We start from the raw sequence: 18,736 nt of genomic DNA on the forward strand, positions 1-18,736 counted from the left end.
TTTTAATTTTGTTTTTGTTAATGGGAATTGGTGAAGTTTGGACTTTCAAATGCTTTATGGTGCTTTTAATTGGACGAAATGGGTGGATTTGGATTGTTCTCGTCTCTTTTCTACTGAATTATTACCTTTCATTTATCCAAGTTTCAGTTAACCCTCTTATAGTGTGTCTGCTGTAGTCTATGGATTTAGGTTTCGGTTGGTTTAATTACTCATGGTGAAAGCAGATATTATGCGTGCTCATCAATGTATTAACTATTAGTTTTCCTGATGATGCTTGACAAGAAAATGCTTACAGATCGGTTTAGCATTCCGTATTTGATTATTGATATGATAAACATTTTTCAATGCTATCTTAACTCTTAACTTTCACTACATCTAGGGAATTATTAGGGCTTTAGTGTTAAATGAGTTGTGTATTAGCCTATTAGGTTCCATTGTTTCTGAAGATGTTTTTGTTCCTATTCTTCTAATTTTGTCGTGTATTTCCTATATTTCTTTTGCTTTTCCCAATGGTTTTATTTTTCTTTCTCCTCCGTGTTGGGAAATAACCGAGTAATTTTCCTATAATTAGATTAGTGAGAATGCGAAATAAAAGCGGAAAAATAATACCCGAAATTGATAACGGAGTTCAGCCAATTATGCCTACGTCTTCGGATTGCTGCATATCTTTTACTAAAGAGAAAAAAATTTACAGATGTTTACAAAACACTCACAACACACAAGAAATCTCTTTAAACTCTTTAGTAGTGGGAGAAAGAAATGATTTGGGATGATTTTGAAGCTAAATGAGTAAGGGTATTTATAATTGAAGCTTAGGGACTAATCTTGTAAATGTCTTAAAGTGTGTAGTGACTAAAATGTAATTAATCATATTATATTTTTAATAAAAAATTGGTCCCCCCCTTGTTGAAAAACTGTTCCCCCTTTGTTGAAAAAACTAAGCCCCCTATTGTTGACTTTTCCTCCAATAATCTTTCACTTGAAGACTGATTTTAATCTGTTTTCACACCTCGATCAATGCAACAGCATTTCTAGTCTTGTTATTCTAGCATGCCAACTGAAGTTGAACACAACTTCAGTTTGTTTGTAGTCATCGTCTTTGTTAACATGTCTGCCATATTTTGAGTTCCACTAATCTTTTCAAGTTTCAAAATCCCATCTTCCAGAAGAGATCAGATAAAATGATATCACAATTGTATATGTTTCGTCCTGGAATGAAAAGACAGATTCTTCGCTAGATGAATAACACTTTGTCTGTCGCAATACAAGACATTGCTTTCTTGTTTCTTACCTAACTCTTTCAAGAAACTTTGGAGCCAAACCATCTCCTTGCTGGCTTTCATAACAGTGACATATTCTGCTTCAGTTGTGGAGAGAGAAACTATCTTCTGTAGTTGAGAAACCTAACTCACTACAGTACCTCCTAGAGTATAGACATACCCTGTAGTGCTCCTTATGATGTCAATATTTCCGACTAAGTCAGCATTACATAGCCTGTCAGTATCGTATCTCCACCTTTGAAACAAAGTGTTTTGTTTGTAATACCCTGCAAATATCTGAGGATCCATTTGATTGCTTCCTAGTGTACCTTGCTTGGATTATTCATGAACCTGCTAACAACTCCCACTGCATGGGTAATATCTGGTCTAGTACAAACCATGGCATACATCAGACTTCTAATTGCTAAGGCATACGACACCTTCATTATGTGTGCACATTCTTTCTCCGTTTTTTGTGACTGTTCTTTGGAGAGTCTAAAATGAACACCTAAAGGTGTACTTACTGATTTAGCATCTTGCATGTTGAATCTGGAGAGTACTTTGTTGATGTACTCAGCCTATGATAACATCAAAGTCCCCGACTTTGTGTCTCTATTAGTCCTCATCCTAAGAATCTGCTTTGCAGTACCCAGATCTTTCATTGCAAACTGCTTCGTCGACAATTTTTGCTTTAAGTTTATAATCTCTTGCATGTCTGAACCTGCAACGAGCATGTCATCAACGTACAACAATAAAATAATGAAGCTATTATCAAACTTCTTGATGTAGCAACAATGATCTGCTTGGCATCTGGTAAAACCACTGCTACTCATGAAGCTATCGAACTTTTTGTACCACTGTCTAGGAGCTTGTTTTAAACTATACAAGCTCTTCTTCAACCTGCATACCAGGTTTTTCTTGTCTGCCTTTATGAAGCCTTCTGGCTGCCTCATATAGATTTCTTCCTCTAAATCACCATGAAGGAAAGTTGTCTTCATCTAACTGCTCAAGATATAGTTTCTCTGCAGCTACAATTTTCAACACCAGTCTAATTGTAGACAGTTTCACGATTGGAGAGAAAATCTTATTGTAGTTAATACCTTCTTTTTGTTAAAAACCTTTGACAACCAATCTTGCTTTGTAGCGTTTGCTCCCATCGTGCTCTTCTTTAATACTGTAAATCCACTTGTTATGGAGCGCTTTCTTGCCTGGTGGTAATTCAGCTAATTTCCACGTCTGATGTGACATAAGCGAGGTCATCTAATCTTTCATGTAAGACTCTCACTTGACTGAATCCTCCACCTGTATTGCTTCATCATAGCACTCTGGTTCACCATTGTCAGTGAACAACAAGTAGTGCAAAAAAGACGAATAACGCTGGGTTGTTTTAGGAATTCTAGAGGAGCGTCTTAGTTCCGGTGTGCCAGGTTCTTCTTGAACTGCTTCAGGTCTGATCTGAACATCATTTCCAGAAATCTCCTCGAACTCAGCAAATTCCTTTGTTTCAACTTCGGTATTGGAGCTATTTGATTCTATGGTTGATCTGTCTTTGTACATCACATTCTCATTGAAAATGACATCTCTGCTTCTGATGATATTTCGATTTTTGTAGTTCCAAAACCTGTAACCGAATGCATCACCACTATAACCAACAAAGACACATTTGTTGGACTTGACATCAAGTTTATTTCTTTCAACAGAATTTATGTGTACATAAGAAATACAACCAAACACTCTTAAGTGTGAAAGGTTTATTTCTTTCTTGCTCCAAACTTCCTCTAGTATTCCACCATCCAAGGGAACTGAGGGCCCACAGTTGATCATGTAAACTGCAGTGTTGATAGCTTCAGCCCATAGCAATTTTGGCAAGCCGACTGCCGACGTGTATCCTCATGCTTTTGGCAAGTTCATTCAGAGTTCTGTTCATGCACTCTGCTACGTCATTCTGCTGCGGTGTCATGGAAACTATTATCTCCATCTCGATCTCATTGTTTGCGCAGAAATATATGAATCTACTATTTCTGTACTCTCCTCTATTGTCAGACCTCAATCGCTTGACTTTCAAACCAATCTCATTTTCCACCACGACCTTCCATTTTCTGAAGATATCAAAGACTTCTGATTTCTTCTTCAGAAAATAAACCCACACCTTCCTTGTAGAATCATCGATGAAGGTGATATAATATAATGAGCCTGTAAGAGATGGAACTGGATATGGTCCCCATATATCAGTATGAACCAACTCTAACTTTTGTGCCTTGGGTGTCTTGCCAATCTTTGCAAAACTGACTTTCTTTTGTTTGTCAAAGATATAATCCTCGCATAGTCTGACATTTATATTCTTTAGATCCGACAGCTTCCTTTTAACAAAAGTGTCTTTATCCCTTTCTCGCTCATATGGTCAAGCCTTTGGTGCCATAGATTTGATTTTTCATCAGCATCTTCTATTGCAATGATATTCTCTAAATTTGAGGTTACATAAAGAGTATCAGTCTTCTTACCACGAGCAATGATGAGTGTTCATTTGGTAATATTCCATTCATAGCCTGAAAAGGTTATACAATATCCTTCTCCATCAAGTTGTCCTACAGAAATCAAATTTCTATTGATGCCAGGAATATGTCTCACTCCTTTCAGCTTCTAGGTGGTCTGGTTTAGCATCTTTAATCGAATGTCTCTTTTTCCGACGATTTTCAAGGTTTCATCATTAGCTAGATGAACCTTCCCAAAATCACCACTAACATAGCTCTCTATGATTTTTTGGCATGGGGTGGAGTGGAAAGATGTCCCTGAATCCAAGATCCATGATTCAATCAGACTGTTGAAGCTTAGAATCATGGCATCACCTGTCTCATTTGTCATGTTGGAAGATTCTTGTGCACCAATATATTTCTTCGATGCTCGACAATCTCTTTTAAAGTGACCCTTCTTGCCGCAATTATAACAGTTGAAATCTTTCTTTCATGTTCTTGATTTTCCCTTCTAGATTTCGATCTGCCACGATTTGAATTCTTTCTGAAATTCTCCTTCTGGACTCTGTGTGCAAGGCTGAGGAGCTTGATGCTTCACCCGATTGTCTCTGTCGAATTTCTTCACTTAATACCAGATCCCGAACATCGTCGAATTTCAATTTGTTGTATCCCGACGAGCTGCTGACTGTTGTAACAGTATTCCAACTATCTGATAGAGATGATAAGAGAATTAAAGCTCGAACTTCATCATCGAATTCAATTTTCATGGAACTCAACTGTATAATATCTTTCTCCATCAAGTTGCCCTATAGAAATCAAATTTCTTTTGAGGCCAAGAATATGTCTCACTCCTTTCAGCTTTCAGGTGGTCTGGTTTAGCATATTTAATCGGATGTATCTTTTTCCGACGATTTTTAAGGTTTCATCATCAGTTAGATGAACCTTTCCAAAATCACCACTAACATAGTTCTCTATGATTTCTTGGCATGGGGTGGAGTGGAAAGATGTCCCTGAATCCAAGATCCATGATTCAATCAGACTGTTGACGCTTAGAATTATGGCATCACCTGTCTCATTTGTCATGTTGGTAGATTTCTGTACACTAGTATCTTTCTTCGGTGCTCGACAATCTCTTTTAAAGTGACCCTTCTTGTCTCAATTATAACAGTTGAAATCTTTCTTTCATGTTCTTGATTTTTCCCTTCTAGATTTCGATCTGCCACGATTTGAATCCTTTCTGAAGTTCTCCCTCTGGACTCTGTTTGCAAGGCTGAGGAGCTTGATGCTTCACCCGATTCTCTCCGTCGAATTTCTTCACTTAATACCAGATCCCGAACATCGTCGAATTTCAATTTGCTGTATCCCGACCAGCTGCTGACTGCTGTAACAGTAACATTCCAACTATCTGGTAGAGATGATAAGAGAATTAAAGCTCGAACTTCATCATCGAATTCAATTTCCATGGAACTCAACTGGGTTGTGATTGTGTTGAGTTCATTTAGGTGTTGAGTCACTGATGAGAGAGGTTGATGTAGATTTTTCTGTTACAGAAAATCTTCAATCTGCATTTTCCAAAAGCCAAAGTCCGCACTATCGAACTTCTCAATTTTCACATTCCCTTCATCTGCAGCCATCGCTTCCACTCGAATCTGGTTTCGTTTGGATCGTTTCTGACAATTTCTGCGAACCATCGTGTATTAGAACACCTTCGTCAACAAATTCGTATTGCTGATAAATTTTTTTACTATTACGTGCATAGTAATGAATAGTAACCTCGCAGAAAAATCGACAAAATTCACTACCAAAAGCTCTGATGCCAGTTGTTGGGAAATAACCAAGTAATTTTCTTATAACCATATTAGTGAGAATGCGAAATAAAAGCGGAAAAATAATACCCGAAATTGATGACGGAGTTCAGTCAATTATGCTTACGTCTCCGAACTACTGTAGATCTTTTACTAAAAAAAGAAAATTTTACAAGTGTTTACATAACACTCACAACTCACAAGAAAGTTCTCTAAATTCTTTAGTAGTGGGAGAAAGAAATGATTTAGGTTGATTTTGAAGCTATATGAGACAGTGTATTTATAGTTGAAGCTTAGGGACTAATCTTATAAATATCTTAAAGTGTGCAGAGACTAAAATATAATTAACCCTATTACATTTTTAATAAAAAATTGGGGCACTGAATTGTTGAAAAACTGCTCCCCTTTGTTGAAAAAACTAAGCCCCCATTGTTGACTTTTCCTCCAACACCGATGGTATTGCATTACTTGAACTACTCTTAAAATTTAGTCCAGTGTTGGTCAAATTGTGTGTTTATGATATCTTATGTGCATATATGCAAATTGCAATGTGATTTGGCTGATAGCATTCATATGGTTTTGCTTTTTCATTATAGTAATGAGCTTTTATTCTCGAACTACTTCACCCTCATAATGGGGAAAAATGTCTTATAGGGTACCGGTAGATCCACTTGAGTGGCAGATCTCAAAGGATGCCGCTAATAGCATATTTGCGTGGTTAGCTAATACTGTTGGGGCAGCTGAGTCAGTTCAAGGGTCGCAGCAATGGACATGAAAAAAGGCTGTTTTTTGGGGTGAACTTTTGCAACTTAAATTTATATTCACTATAAAATCAGCTACTTCTTGCTCCCTAGATCCTAATTCTTCTGCTTTAGTTGATATCTTGTGAATATCCATCTCAAATGACCTGATGCTTCTAACCTCCGAGATAACCCACCCTTCTCTTAGCAACCCGCCAACTGTTTTTCTTGTTGGTTTAATTGCTCTTTGCTTTGATGCCTTTTTGAAAATCATTATGTTAACACTGTACTGCAGTTATCTTGGAGAATTATTTTTTTCTTGCGTAATTATTAATCCAATGCATGTCTACTTTCAGGTCATAGTTTGTCTTTACATACCGTCAACCATTGGACGATTGGTTTCTGGTGCCACAGTTGCTTATGCAGGTATGTTTGCCACTGACTTCCCATTTTCTGTTGCTGAAATCAAGTGCAACTTCAATTTTTTGAAGCTAAAACATGACAGATAATTGAAATGGTTACTGTTGAATGAACCACACTCTATTTGTCTTGAGATTCTGTCAAGTTTTTTTTTTGCTCATTCAAGCACTATGAATTGATTTTATGCATTCGGAAATTTCACATTTCTACTTTGGAGCAATCACCGTATTAGCAATAATATTTAAATGCCATTGACAATCAATTCCCCATGACAGGATTCGGGAATGTGGCAAAAATATGTAAAAAGTGATTTGTTGTTTGACACAAATAATACTTTTTATGTATAAAATTTTCACAACCAGAAAATTAACATGTTTGATAGTTTTTTGATAATAATTCTCTCTTCCCCCCTCAATTCGGTATCTTTCTGTGATTTATGGAAAATAAAATCGTGTTTCTAAAATAGGATTATGCGTGTTCTGCCTTTACATGCTTGCTGAAAACTCACAGTCAATCAGAACATGCATTCCTCAGTTACAACGGCAAAGAAACGGCACCGCTGTCGAATACGATAATATGTAATTGCAAGTGCTGTTTGAACACACAGGAAAGCAAGTTGAAGCTTTTGAACTATATTAGATTAGATCGAGCCTTGCCATATCCTCACTATACTTTAGCTGAGTTGTAATATGTATTACTGATTTTTAGTGCCGTACAGTCGTCAATAAAATTTTTAATTCATTTGTAACATGTATACATTCGAGAATGTAATACAAACTTTTTGGTTTTGCTTGTTTCACCACATTTGTAGCAGTAATGGCTTCTGCAAGTCCGATGTCAATATATCAATGAGAAGGACAAACCTGAGAATAGCAGTTACTCTATTATCGAACAGTTATGGCACGGATCCTTTTTGTTTCAGATTTTGGACTTACCATGGTGATATGGTTACATTAACATATCTCAACTCAAACAAGAGATTGGCAAATATAGAGAGACCAAATGGTCAAAATTTCATGTGATACATTAGGAATTTGTCGATACATGTCGATATTTAATATGGCCCCAAAATTGACGCTCACCTGATAATATAGAACAAAATTAGAAAAAAATAATGTAGAAATTGCTAGGGTTATTCATATACATATGGGAGCTGATACTGTTAAATATCATCAGCCAGAGCTTCCCTAAACAACCCTGAATAACACAGCATCCTCTTGCACTTTCAAGAGAGGAGCTTCAACTAGTTAGCTTAGCAATGAAAAGTGTTTTTTCTTTTTCTACAGCCATCATACTATGCGTCTATCAGCAAGCAATATGTCTTTCCAAGCTTCATAAAACATCCAGGTGATACCAGAGGAGGGCATTACTTTTAGAGAGCTAGCACCCCACCCTCTGTAAAGGCCCTTTAAGCCCTCATCCTGGACTATTTCAGCTAGTGCTGCTACCATGTTTGGTGGACACTTACCCTGCAAAGCTCCGACCATTAGCCGTTTTCTGGCAACTTCCAAGGGAAAGCTGATGGTGCTAGCAGTAAAACCTGGTGATTTCAATTGAACCAGCTTAGCTGTTAAGCAGTGATACATTAATAGTCAAAATAACAAACAAACAAGTATCATCAATGAATGCCAGGAAAACCCCATAAATATTTTCAAACAAACTGCACAGGCCAAGTCTCACCTGCAAGAGCTCCAAGTACAAGCATCTCTGGATGATTTAGAGAATTTTTCTTCTTTGATTGGCAGTAGGATTTCTTTAATTTATCATACATGAAATAGTAACAAGAACTATATGGAAGCATGCCAATTAGCGTTGGAGAGAGACCAGCATAAAGGGCACCAACTCCACCATCCTTGTAAATTTTGCAGATTGCAATTCTTAAACTGGGGTATATCTCAGGACTGACAGTCAGCCTATCCTGCAAGTATTACAAGGGGAACATTCAGCTCCATAGGCAAAAGCATAAAATGAGACAACTCTAACAATTTCAACATAACCAGATTCAGATTTATTATTTTCCCAAGTGTCTAAACAACATAAAGATAGGTTCTTCAACTAATTTACCCACTGCTCAGACAAGGGAGATACCAAGAGGTCTCTGAAGCATTAATTAAAATGATGAGTTGGATGACATCATTATACGGCCCCATACTCTTTAGTCGCACTTCATCTGTAACTATTATTGAAAACCAAAATCTAAAAGAAATAATTCATCATGATACGGAATGTTCTGCTTTTTTTCCCCTTTTATTCAAAAAACAAAAATAAAGAAGAAAGATAATCAAGTCATGATATGTCAGATACCTTGATAACTTCAAGAGGATGGCATGCAAGTGTGCTAACAATTCCAGCAGCTGCACCAGCCACAGCAGTTGGTGAAATCCAGGAAAGAGAAAAGTTGACATTAAAACGACCAATTTGCAATTTTGGGTTGTCAATCTCATTCCATTTCTCCTGTGCTGATGTCATTGTGCGCTTGACACATTCAAATGTTGCAAGCTCAATTGCTTGGGTGGGAATTATTCTAACCATGTTGATTCCATTTGCAGCCCACAGTCCATGCCAACCTTGCTGCTCAATGATCTCCATGAAACTACCGGTTATGTTTTTGGATCCAACCCAACCACCATTCTGGTCCTGCATGTCAGAACTCATAATTATAAGTTGAACAAATACATTGGTGACAAACACATAATAATGATTTTAAGGCCAAAAGGATCATTAATAAGGTAACAATGATGAAAACAAACTGTTATAAGACTTCAAGAATGACTTGATATCCAAAACTTTTCAGGTCAACAAATTATTATACCCTAGAAACAAAACTAACAATACACACATCCAATCCTATAAAAGACTAAGAACCTTGAAACCCAGCGGAGGAATAAGTGGACAACACTGCAGTATTAGGAAAGAAAAAAAGGCATTCACAAGAATCATCATAATAAGTACCAAACATTCAAAGTGTTGATAAAAGTTTGCCACCCCAACTTATCCATTGTAAATTTCCTATAACCCATGTCATAGAAAAATATGGAAAACGGAAATTAAATTCAAAACCATGCTTAAAATTATGATCAAAATGGAAAGAAATTCAATTTTTTCTATTTAAAATCCAAAACCATTCAGCGAAAATCGTACACCTCTATTCGAGCTTTTCTAGGTAAGTTTCCATACCATTCTACAGATTTAAGGTTTATTAATAAATAATTACACTTACCAAACACCTGGATAAAGAAACAAAAATATTAGATATACTGGTAAAGACAACTACTCAGCAAATTAATAAATCAAAACATATATAACACAACGTGTCTGCCAACCTGATAGTTTCTAAAGGAGCGAGAACAGCTTTGGTCATAGCCCCGGCTAAAGCTCCACTAAGAAACTCACCAACTTCTCTTGTCCTCAAGAATTCCTGAATCACAATCAGAGCATGCATTTGTGATATCAACAACAATCTATTGGGCCTTATACATAAAATCAAAAGGATCCTAAAATTCACCAAAGCATTTTATGTCATTATAGAGAATAGGATCATAAATATCCATGAAATTGACAAAATCCAACAATAATTTTCTTTCATTTGGAATAATATATCTCTGATGTCCATGAAATTTTTGAGACCACAACAGAAAATGCAATTTTACAGAAAGTCGCAATGAAATATAGCCAAAATAAACAATTTTCATAAGAGGGTGATTTCTTTTATATATTTTATTCAGTGTGATTTTTTTTTTGTTATAACTTTTCCCATCGCTTTTAGCAGCCACAAATTTTAACAAAGCAAATAGAAAGCAATTTGACGCAGAAAAGCATCAGCTTTTGCCTTAAAAAAAGAGATTCCAGAGAATGTCCTTGCTTTTTAAAATTTTACACTTCCCATTTTCTCAGCATCCAAACAGCACCTTAGGAGCAACAACATTATAAAAAAGGAGGAAAAGGAAAGAGGAAAAGAAGCTCACTCTAATGGGAACTCTCAAATCGGGGACTTGAAATCTGATCTCAAAAGGCTTTGGAGAAGGCAAAGGAAAAGGCTTTTCGAGTTCGTCAAGCTCCTTCGGAACAACCAACGCCATGTTTCCAAACACCTTGTAACTGTTCTTCTGCAATTCAAAATCCAGATTTCAACACTATCACTACCTTTTCACTGTAATATATATAATTCCCAAATTTCAGATTTCTCAACTCATTAGAAACATATATTAAAGGAAAACGTTCCGAGCAAACATGCAAAGAAAGATGTCTTAATTTTCTCATCCTTTGTGAATAATAATTATTACAAAGATTAGAGGGAAAAGAGGGCGAAATTGACGTGCCTGAGGTAGAGAAGGCGATTTTTTGGGCATTAGATATTTTCTCTTCCCTTTTGCTCGGGTCTTGGACAGAGAAAGGAAGGGAACTTGGTTTTGTCTTTGGGTTTTCTGGAGGGATATTGTTTCTTTTATTTTTGTTTTTAGGTTTTTTGTCCTTTGTCGTCAAATTAACACAATTGGTAACTCCGAAATGGATATCATTATATATCCTCTGTAAATACCATATAAAAACAGTAATTACATGAGTTATTAAAATTAATATACATATATATATATATATATATATATATATATATATATATATATATATGTACTAGCAAATGTTAAAGGGAATTAATTACCTAAATAAAATTAAAAAGGACAACAATATAAAAAGGTAAGCCAACCTATTTATTCTATATATTTCTTTTATAGTCTCATCTCATAAATTTATTTTATAGATAGATTCATTGAATGATATTAGTGATAAGAGAAAATATTACTATTTTAAAAACTCTCGAGCACGAACAATTATATCTACAAAATATGTGTTAGGATTGATGAAACTCAAAAAGACAACAGAAAATGTGCCTAGAAGGGGTGAAAAGGCTTTTTAAGGTTTATAGAGTAAGGAGAATATAGATAAGGAAATTTACACAACGATTTATAGTAATTCGACTTATCAACGAAGTATACATCCACTATCTATGCTCATCACTTAGGATTTTCCAACAAATTCACTAATTTGTTCTCTTTTTTTCCAATGATCAAGAGTAACGTTTACAACTTCCTATCTTTTCAATTGGCTAAGATAGAACCAAAACCCCTTTTACCAAATGAAAAAGATGTAAACAAGAAAACCTCTCTAAGATAAGTGTTTACAAATATTAGGCTCATAGAAACACAACTATTTACAAGAGAAAAAAATAAAGAGTGAAAAATGTTTCTCTTGTGTTTGAATGCTTGGATAGGTGTTGATTACCTTTTTCAAGTGTCTTGAACTTGTATTTATAGGTTGGAATGTGTTTGTGGCTATTTCTAGTCGTTGGAGATCATTTTTATGCAAAAATAAAACTGTCCATGACAAGGAGTATCGATACTCTTTTAATGAGTATCAATACTTCCTTTATTATTTTTAAATCAACTAGTCGTTACTAGCCGTTAGGCTTGATCAGTATCGATACTATGCTCATGGTATCGATACTACTATGTGAAGTAATATCGGTACCCCTTTGGGTATCGATACCTATTTTGCATTATGGAATTTGAGCAAGCTGGTAGTACCAATACTACCTTGACCAATATTGATACTTCTCTTACCTTTGGTATCGGTACCACATGAATAGTATCAATATTGTTCATGCAGTATCGATACTATAAGAACAATATCGATACTATGTACCCAGAAAAACATTTGTGTGCTCAAATTCAATTTTAATGGACTTTGAATTATTTTTGAAAAACATTTGAAAACTTTGAACAAATTCAATTCAAGTCCAAAAACAATTTGCCTTAATCTGTTATATCAAAATATTATAAAACATAGTTCAACAATATGTATACATTTTTTATAATTAAAAATTTCTAAATATACCTTATAATTATTTCAAACTATTCAATAAATAAATAAATAAAATATAACTAACAATAAGAGAAACAATAAAAGATGATATATAATCTCATTAGGTGTAGTTTGTAGAGGATAAAAATGTGTTATATATTTTTTTATATCTTTTTTTATTGAAGTAAATGTAATAATAAGAAGTAAAATATTAACACCAATGTTTAAATTTTAACATCAAATAATTTTAATTGCATAAATTAAATATTTTACTTAAAATTAATAGATTAGTCATTGGAAATATTATAAATACATGTGATTAAAAATTCAATCAAACAATTTAAAAAAACAAATGATTGATATAAATAAATATTACTGTTGACGATGAAGGATAAACATCGTTAATATTAAGATAAAAATACATATAACAATGATGGTTCATTAACAAACTGACATTATCACAATTCAATCACGATATATTTTCGATGATAGTGAGCGTTACTAATATTGTCACAACCCAATTTAAATAAAATAGAAATAAAAAGTAAAATATAAAAATTTAAAACCAAGATAGTTAAATTTATGGCCAAATTGCAAGTTTTTGAAACTTGCATCCCGTTTTAGAAGCTGTAAGAAATTCAAGGACCTAGCCCTGAATTTACCCATTTTCTGTCGGTAGAATAAAAAAATAAAAGAAATAGAGTGGTTGCCGCAGGGTTCGAACACCTGCCATGGTGAATATAGTCGCCCATGCCCTAGCCATTTAGGCTAGGATATTGTTGATGATATATATGTTAAAAATATATATATTATTGTTTTAAAGCCTGGTTAACTCCAATTTCCCCCAAAATCCCTAATTCCCAAAACCCCAAGCCCTAGTCATCGTTTTCTTTCCCGAATTCCCCACCGTCCGATCACCGTTCAGCCCGCCGCCGTCACCATTGTGTTTATCATCGACCAACGACCAAAACCTGAGCCTCCCCGCATCGAACAACGCCACGAAGCACCGTGAATCATTATTCGAAGCATCGTTCCCCCGCCACAATTTTCTTTGATTTTCGACCGATCCGGTGATCGTTCCTGTAACACCCCTAACCCGTACCCGACCCAGATACGAATTCAAGATGTCATATTGACTTTTCAAAACTTTTACTCTTATAAAAATATGAAAATTTAAACTTTCATTAAAATAAATTTAGTTAATTTACACAAGTTTGACCAAAATAATACAAAATCGATCAGAGCATATGTAATTCACAACTTGTTTACATGCCAACACACTTGATACAAAAAAAAAATACATACTTTGCAAATTACTTCTGATCTGATCTTCTAGTAGAGGTATGATGTCCCTGCAACTCCTAATTTTGATCCTCCTGCTTCTTTGTACCTACGTGTGAAACACTCACACGCTAAGTCACAAACTTAGTGAGGCATAAAAATACAATAATGCATTTCCTATACTATGAACATGCAACCTAATTATTTCATATACCACCACAACTACAATATCACTATTCAATCATATCACATATGATTCATTATTGACAAAGAATAACATGATATCTTATAAGAAAGTAAACTCTTTTTATATCTTTTATGTTCCCATGTATATTACTGAGAACTTAAGGTATGTGGGTACCTTGAAGTTGTGCATATATGTTGTCACCACAACTCGTATAATTTCCACTTAGTGGCATATGAAATTTGGCTCGAATAACCTTATGTATGTCCCAAAGGACCTCATATAACCCTCGACACTTGGCATGCCAACTATACCCACAACTCTCATATCACATAACATGGGCTTGAATTATATGTTCCATATATCCATATAATCACTAATTCATCACATATTCATGTACTGATGTTATTTCTCTTATAATCATACATGTCTTATCTCATACCATATATCACATGTACATATAATCATCAATCTCATATCATATAGCTTATGTTATTTGATTATGTTCACATGAATTATATAACATGTATCAAAGCATATAAACATATAACACTTATGCATGTGCTTATAATGATAATGATATATACGTGTTCATAACTATTGGACCATGAAATTTAGACATAGGAAATAGACTTATCACAAGTCTTATTTCCATAAAAAAATATATCTATGGTATAACATGCACTCACCTTAGCCTCACTTGATCCAAATCAACTTCTATTACTTAATCTCTCTCTTGATCGTTTCTAACTCTTCGATCGTTCTGGAACTTGCCTTTGCTCGATATCTACACAATCATACATTTGATATGCATATCAGAATTCTAAGTAATATAATTGATCCTTAACAACTAAAGCTAAAAGAAATACGTAATACAATTTTCCGCTTTGAGTAGTATCGGTACCCCATGTACGGTATCGATACTTCCCTAGCTGTAGTATCGATACCAAGCCTAGATATCGATACTCTTTCCCGGTTCTGGAATCTTTATTTCAAAATGGTATCGATACATGCCTTATGGTATCGGTACCCTTGGTAATGATACTACCCTTTAGGTATCGATACCCCTTGCATAATTTGTCCAATTTTGCTTATGGTATCGATACTTATTCATATAGTATCGATACCCTCTCACAAATGTTGACCCTTTTCTCTGTGAAGTATCGGTACTGGATGAACAATATCGATACCCCATGCCCAGAATTCATTCTTTTTAGCTCGAAAAATCACCCATACTTATATATACCCATTTTGAACTCATTTCATACTACTGAACTTAACTCAACTTACTTAACCTATCTTATATTCATATAACACATCCTCATCTTCAATATTTCATCCTAATTCTTGAAACCAAGAATCCTACAAATTTTCCAACATACTCCAAATTCAATTTTAACACTTCATACTTCTTAATTTATCTGATGACAAGTCAATTCTAGTCTCAAACTTTACTTACTAACTCTTTCCTAATATTTCATTTAGAGACCTCTTATCTTCAATCCTTCATAACTCCTTCATCTTATGGTTTTAAGACAACTTAAGCTTTCCTTAAGATTAAGTATTACCCAAAGAACATAAACCAATCTTAACTTCAATGAATAACCATCTAGCAAGAAACTCACCTTGATAATTTAGGGTTAACACCTGAAGGAGAAAGAAAGATGAAGATAACTCAGGATATTTTTTCCCTTTTCTTTCAAATCTCCACCTGTATATATCCTCACCATAATACATTTTTAATTCATTTATTGGTCAAATGACCATTTTGCATTTCAAATAATCCTTCTTTGTTATTCAGTCCTACACAAAATTTTCCAGGTAAGCCCCTAAACTTTTCAATTTATCTACTTTATTCACTAAATTCTAAAATTTATAATTTGGTTACTAACCCGATATTTAGGATGTTACAGTTCCATCTCACTGCCACTCCATCAGCTTGTCGATGATGTGCGACCAAAACTCGGTCGGTTTCACTCATCGTCGATGCGCTGTCATTGATCGTCGTTAAAGTAAGTTGTCAAAGGCTTTACTGGCAATTGTAGCATGTTGTTCCGACAAATTTTTGGTTGATGTGGGATGTTTTAAATGTGTAGTTTCTCAGGGGAGAATTGACTGTTCAAAATGTTCCCTGTCACCGCATGCACCGCTAGTGCGCGTGGGAATCATCTACAGGTCTATGAACATTCTGGAACGGTCCAATCAGATCAAACTAATCTAGTCAGACCAAAACGGGTCGAACTGAGTTAACTCATATAGAGTTAACTCATTGACTTTGACTGTGACCAAAAAGTCAAATTTTTCAAAAAGTCATATTTTATGTTTTTTGGTGTCCTGAGTTTGAATCTGAAGTTCATTTTGCCAAATTCAAATTCGGTAAGCCGTTTTTTAGTGTTTTATCTTCGGATTCAATTTGTTTTTTCGATTAAATTCTGTTTCTGACGTATATTCATTTGCTATGTATATGATACTTTATGGGTCGTGGACTTAAAGGTTGAGGGCGATTGAATGGAGTTTAAATGGTCGATCGATGTGGCTCGTAAATCGAGATAATACTTTACTACCCATTGTATTTTATGTTATATAAGTTAGGTATTGGTTAATGCATAAATAAATAAGATTGGGCTGGGAATAAATATTAATTATTTTAAACCTATATTTATCTCGATAAAATGTCAAAAATGTTCTTTGGATACAAATAATGCATGATTTACCTCTGATAGTGGAAACGACTTAGAATAAGTGAATGACTTTGGATAAACCCTGAAATACCTTAAACTTAAGCATTAAATTACCTCCAAAGGTCTTGGAACACAACCCAAGTTCGTTGGTCTCTCTAGATATGATTGCAATAGATAAATCAATAATATCATTGGGATATATGTTTGTCTCCTCAAGATTCGCTCTAATGGTGATATGATGATGATTAGTTTAACTAGTATAATCAATATTGAGAAGTAAATATTTTAAAGGATATTAGTCCGAATGATTAGTGAGTATCGCTGTGTTGAGATCTGTTCAACCTTATTTGACCCAAAAGCGTGATAATTCAATATAAATCTTGAATATGACAAATTATCATCAAATTATTAAGTATTCTTTCAAAATCAAAGTGACAAAAACAACCATATAGAGTAAAATTTCCAAAAATGCTCTTGCACTGCAAAAAAACCAAGATTGCCCCTAAAAGTGAAAATACCCTGAAATTACATACCTGACCAAATTAATAGAAAAGATACATATGTTTGAATTGATCAGAATTATCGAAATATCCCCGAGCTGCGAAACAACTAAAATAACCTCCAATATTCAAGTAACCAATATACCATAAACCCTAAAAAACCAGAATACCTTGAACTCTAAGATAACCAAAGTAACCTCGACTGTTGAAGTAATCTGTTATCCTAACGACTTAAGTGTTGTATCCTTACTTAAGGTGAATCACGACCAAAGTACGTCGGCCATTCTGGATATTGTTGAAATTCATAAATAATTAAACACCACCGAAATATTTGTTCATCTTATGAAGATCTATTCGATGTTGATTATAAAGGAGATTCGTTCAACTAGTGCAATCATTACTGGGGAGGGAATATCTGTGAAGTATCTTGACCCAAATGAATGGTAAGTATCGCGGTGTTGGAATATGATTAGTGTAACTTGACTCAAGTCTGATGATTTGGTATAATCTTAAATATTGTAAATTTTTCCCAACCATTATTAGGTTAAATTGCTAAGAATTCTCCAAGAATCAAATGTCCAAAACGCCCCTGATTTCCTAAATAATTAAATTACTCTAGCTATATATGAATTTTAAATTATTCTGACGTAAGGTTCTTGAATAATTAATGCACTTGAATCCTAAATGGTACTGAAGTATCAATTCCTAAATGTCTGATTAGATCCGTTAGTAATCGAACCCTTTTATATAGGGACAATGTACTTGAAATCAAATCAATCTACAAAAATTATACATTTTCCCTTATTGATAATGATCAAATACCTCCGAAAAATAACTGAATCATATGGTGTATTCCCTACGTGCTATATGATTGTTTTATCTGTTTTGAAATATGATTTACCGGAATTACTGATTTACTGATATAAGGGTTGACTGATTATGTACCATGGTTATCTGATATATGTTATATGATTATATGTTTTCACTGGAAGATATGATTATGTCGATTTTTTATGGACTATTGAATTCACTGCTTATTGGGTGAATTATTTTATTGAGATACTGTTTTGAGTATGATACTGGAGTATGGAGGTTCAACTCTGATCAAACTGGTAATTCCTTACGGACCCAAGGCATTCCCTTATGGATGCATGCAACATCCTAAAATCAGAGCTAGTAACTAAAATGTAAAGTTTGGAAATTTTGTACTTAATTTCAAAATAAGTTAAAAGTTTAGGGACTTAAGTGAAAAATTCTGGTATTGGATTAAATGGTAATTATGGAAGGATTGAAAGGGTAATATGGTAACTTATCTTAAATGATATTTTATCTCTCTTATTTATAGAGATAACACGTGGGGATGGGGAGAATTATCTGGAAAACTTACTTCTTCTTCTTGTTCCTTCTTCACGTTGACTTCCATTTTAAAGGTAAATTTGATTTTAGCTATTGATTTCATGAAATTTTAAGTTGGTTTTGAGTCTTTGGGGATTATATAAGCTTAATAAAAGATTATATAAGCTTAAAAGTCAAGAATGA

General features: G+C 34.4%; 1 long non-coding RNA gene and 2 pseudogenes across 1 annotated transcript; 2 read left to right on the forward strand and 1 right to left on the reverse strand.

The window, feature by feature from the left end:
• Positions 1 to 6,144: 6,144 nt before the first annotated feature.
• On the forward strand, positions 6,145 to 7,405 carry LOC120117034 (annotated as a pseudogene).
• On the forward strand, positions 6,708 to 7,002 carry LOC120117035. Its single transcript, XR_005515596.1, has 2 exons — positions 6,708 to 6,839; positions 6,971 to 7,002. It is a non-coding gene; the product is annotated as an uncharacterized LOC120117035 (long non-coding RNA).
• A 238-nt stretch (positions 7,406 to 7,643) lies between the features above and the next one.
• LOC120117043 lies at positions 7,644 to 11,093 on the reverse strand (annotated as a pseudogene).
• Between the last annotated feature and the right edge of the window lie 7,643 nt (positions 11,094 to 18,736).

This window comes from Hibiscus syriacus, unplaced genomic scaffold, assembly GCF_006381635.1.
Source record: "Hibiscus syriacus cultivar Baekdansim isolate YM2019G1 unplaced genomic scaffold, ASM638163v2 tig00110318_pilon, whole genome shotgun sequence".
Classification (NCBI taxonomy): domain Eukaryota; kingdom Viridiplantae; phylum Streptophyta; class Magnoliopsida; order Malvales; family Malvaceae; genus Hibiscus; species Hibiscus syriacus.